General features: G+C 41.9%; 1 pseudogene; it reads left to right on the forward strand.

The window, feature by feature from the left end:
- The first annotated feature begins 1,629 nt into the window (after positions 1 to 1,629).
- LOC102432542 lies at positions 1,630 to 2,525 on the forward strand (annotated as a pseudogene).
- The last annotated feature ends 2,247 nt before the right edge of the window (positions 2,526 to 4,772 follow it).

Here is a 4,772-nt window from a genome sequence, read left to right on the forward strand (position 1 = left end):
GATATGGTTTCTGTCTACTTCTCAAGCCTCATTGCTCATTATTTCCTCCTATTCTAATTCTTAACTTCTTTGAATATTCCCTGTTTCCTATCACCAGGATTTTGGTCAATTCTGTTCTCCACGCCTAGAAAATGCTTAAATTCCCCCCATCTTTGCTAGGATTATTGGTTAAATTTGTAGATTTCTGCTTTAGATTGTTTAGGTCAGCAATTTTCAACTGGTGTGCTGCAGTACACTAGTGCTGAAATAATTTGTAAAATATATTTTTATTGATTTCAGAGAGGAAAGGAGAGGGAGATAGAAACACCAATGATGAGAGAGAATCATTGAATGGCTGCCTCCTGCACACACACACACACACACACACACACCCCACACCCCACACCCCCACTGGGAATCGAGCCCGAAACCCAGACATGTGCCCTTGACCAGAATTGAATCCGAGACCCGAATAGGCCAACTGCTCTATCCACTGAGCCAAACCGCCTAGGGCTGAAAGAATTTTTAAAACATGCAATACCTGGGAAAAGTGGTAAAAGGGGATTATGCAAAGTACCGAGAGACTCGTCCAGGTCTGAGCACCAGCACCCCAGACCGGGGCACCTTCAGGTGGCAGAAGGTGATCAAAATTACTCAGGTATGAAGATCCTCTTCTAGGTTTTGTGTAGAAGGCCCCAGATATTTCAAGTGGTCATTTTGAAATTACAATGATTTTGAATAATTTTGCCCCAGAAGTTTACTAAAATTGGCAAGAATCATCTCTGAAGTGAATTGATAGTAGTGCACAGCTCTATAAGCTACTTAAACAGAAACCCAGGCATTCTTCAGTATTTTGGTTCAAACGGATTATATAACTGGTTAAAGTGTTTCAGCTGCTGGGGTTTTTGTTTTTGTTTTTGTTTTTTGCCTCCCCCACCCTCCCCTGTGGTGTTTTCAGCTGTAAGATATGCTTGATTTGTGCATTAGGTAGTTTTGGAAGTTTCCAATTACTGTTTAAATATTGCTGAAGTTCCATGGCAGCTTATTTTTACTCTTATTAAAACTTTTAGGAAATTTTGACCTCATTCCCTTTCATGTCACAATGGGACAGCTTCTCTAAATGAAGAGTACAGTTTTTGTGTTTTCTTTTATCTTTTATTTGCATGGAAATTTAAGATGCTACAGTTTCCCAGCAGCCTGGTAATGTTGAGATAACTGTGTCTCTGTAAATGCTGTTTAGGAATGCTCTTCAGATGTGAAATTTTCTTTTTGTTTTTGCCTTTTGGATCATAAATTGGATATTTCATCTCACGTGGATAAGTACAACACTGACAAGCACATGAAATAATAAAGAAGACTTTATCATCTTAAATCCGAGGAACTTGGCTAATTCTGGAGATAGCCATATGAAAACTTTAAAACTGAAGTATGAGTAGCTGACTTGAAGTAACTCTATATCAAATAGTCATAGGTTAAGTATCTTAAAGAACTTGGATTTTATTTCAGAGGATACAAAATTAAAACAAACAAACTGGAAAACACAAAGAAAACCAAGAAAAACCCAACACCTTCCTGTGCAGTCCCGTTGGAATCTGGACTTGCCATGAGTGTTGAAGCCTTGTTTCATTGAGTCAGAGAGACTGGACCTAAATGGCCCAGTATGACTGCTCCCGCCTGGCTTAATTTTCCCACTCCACCATCATTAACAAAGTCATCATTGAATTGTGAGAAGCATTCTGACAATTCATGGACAGAAAATCATTATGATGTGAATCGTCAACGACACAACTCTTCAGATGGCTTTAATTCTGGTATTGGACGTCCCAATGGAGGTAACTTTGGAAGGAAAGAAAAAAATGGATGGCGTACGCATGGGAGAAATGGCACTGAAAACATAAATCATCAAGGGGATACCGTGGTGGCAGTACTTTCCATTCTGAAAAAGCCAAGGACTACATAAAAACAACATCCCTGACAATGAACCAGGGAAGGAGAAAGGAGAGAATGCAAACAGTTTGAAGCTGAGGATTTTCCATATTTAAATCCTGAATGAGAGAGATCCAAATCAAAATAAATCTTTAGCCGCAATTTAGAGCTCCAAGGATGCTGGTCATTAAGAAAGATAATGCAAAAAACTTACAGCTGTCTAGATTCCCAGTAGGAGGAAGTCTTCAATCATAGCCAGTTAAGAACAGGACTGGTCCAAGTGTTTATAAAGGTTTAGTCCCTAACCTGCTGCTCTACCCACAAAACCTACACAATGGAAAAGCCGAACTAAAGAAAATAAAGCTGGGACTTCTTTCTCTCATGAATCTACATATGGTGTTGGCAACTTCAATGCTTTTAAATCAACAGCCAAGAATTTTAGTGCAACAATGACAGTGAAAGAGTGTAATTGCTCAAATTCCTCTTCACCTGTTGACAAACTTAATCAGCAGCCTCATCTAACCAAACTGACACGAATTCACACTGATAAGAAGAGTGAATTTCTGCAAGCATTGAAAAGGGACAGAGTGGGTCAAAAACCAAGATGGTGGCATAGGTAAACACCTGAAATTGCTGCCTCGCACAACCACTTCAAAAATACAACTAAAAGACAAAATGGACATCATCCAGAACCACAGGACAGCTGGCTGAGTGGAAATTCTACAACTAGAAGGAAAGAGAAAAGCACACTGAGACTCACAGGAGGTGTGGAAGTAAGGGCAGAGGTACGGAGGTGCATGCGGAAAGGGCTGGCAGCTGAGGATGCCATTGTCTTTTCCAATCGGGAGGGAGACACAAGTTCCCGACAGCCCTGAACTCCAGTTCGGGCGAGTCTCTGGGGACCCAGAGTCACATGGGGAGAAACTGGACTGTCTGGCATTGGGCAGAACTTGAGGGCGGCTTTCTCTCAGAGGTGCTTGCAGTGATTACTACGGGACACTAAGACCTGGGACCTCTTAGGGCAGGACTGAGGATCAGCCATAGCTGTTTGCTCTGCCCTGTTGATTGCCTGAGACCCCGCCCCACCCAAGCTGTGCACAGAGGCTTTTTCATATGAATGGCCTGGCCCTTTGCAATCTAAAATTACCTAACAAACTGCAGCTGGGTCAGAGAGACCCAGAACATCCAAAAGAAGGCCCAAGGCCCCACAGCAGCTTGCATTGCTTCACAGCTGGGCCTCATCTGGGCACCTCCAAATCCCAAACAAAGAAGAGGAATCTGCAGATCTCTCCATAGCTCCTGCTGGGTAGCCTCAGGCAGAGGCTAAATTAGCACCTCCTTAGAGATCCAAGAGCCAGTGTACCCAGTGGTCAGAGTGGACCATCCAGATTACAACTCCTCAGATCCATAAGGGACACACTCAGGGGGCAGACTCAGTGAGCACCAAAGCCCCACTGAAGCAAGTCTTGCCCCATAAGGGTGTCTCCATCATAGAAGTTCTCCCACCGTAGTCACAGCTGATTCTCACAGCCAATTGGCCTGGAGGTAAATTCCTCCCAGTGATACCAACTACAATCAAGGCTTAACTACAACAAGACTGTGCACACAGCACACAAAGGGGTGCACCAAGAATGTCCACCTCAGGTAATTGGGGAGGCTGAGCCACTGGGCCCTATAGGACACCTAGCACACAAAGCCACTCTATCAACACAGGGAAGCAGCCAAAATGCAGAGACAGAGAAACAGGTCACAAATGACAGAAATAGAGGAAAGCAAACTACTGGATATAGAGTTCAAAACCATGGTTATAAGGTTTTTCAAGAATTTTCTAGAAACCACCGATAAATTTAGTGAGACCCTCAATAAATCTAGTGAGACCCTCGAGGATATGAAAAAGGACCAACTAGAAATTAGGCATACACTAACTGAAGTAAAGAATATTATACAGACTCCCAACAGCAGACTAGAGGATCGCAAGAGTCAAGTCAAAGATTTGAAATACGAAGAAGTAAAAAACACCCAACCAGAAAAGCAAAAAGAAAAAAGAATCCAAAAATGTGAAGATAGTGTAAGGAGCCTCTGGGACAGCTTCAAGCGTACCAACATCCGAATTATGGTGGTGCCAGAAGAAGAGAGAGAGCAAGATATTGAAAACCTACTTGAAGAAATAATGACAGAAAACTTCCCCTACCTGGTGAAAGAAATAGACTTACAAGTCCAGGAAGCACAGAGAACCCCAAACAAAAGGAATCCAAAGAGGACCACACCAAGACACATCATAATTAAAATGCTAAGAGCAAAAGACAAAGAGAGAATCTTAAAAGCAGCAAGAGAAAGAAAGTCAGTTACCTATAAGGGAGTACCCATACGACTGTCAGCTGATTTCTCAACAGAAACTATGCAGGCCAGAAGGGAGTGGCAAGAAATATTTAAAGTGATGAATAGCAAGAACCTACAACCAAAATTACTTTACCCAGCAAAGCTATCATTCAGAATTGAAGGTCAGATAAAGAGCTTCACAGATAAGAAAAAGCTAAAGGAGTTCATCACCACCAAACCAGTATTATATGAAATTATGAAATACTGAAAGGTATTCTTTAAGAAGAGGAAGAAGAAGAAAAAGGGTAAAGATAAAAATTATGAACAACAAATACATATCTATCAACAAGTGAATCTAAAAATCAAATGAATAAAAAAATCTGATGAACAGAATAAACTGGTGAATATAATAGAATCAGGGGCATAGAAAGGGAATGGACTGACAATACTCGGGGGGGAAGGGGTGTGGGGGGTGCGGGAAGAGACTGGACAAAAATCCATACGCCTATGGATGAGGACAGTGAGGGGGATAAGGGCAGAGAGTGGGG

The sequence above is a fragment of the Myotis lucifugus genome, unplaced genomic scaffold, assembly GCF_000147115.1.
Source record: "Myotis lucifugus unplaced genomic scaffold, Myoluc2.0 scaffold_5037, whole genome shotgun sequence".
Classification (NCBI taxonomy): Eukaryota; Metazoa; Chordata; class Mammalia; order Chiroptera; family Vespertilionidae; genus Myotis; species Myotis lucifugus.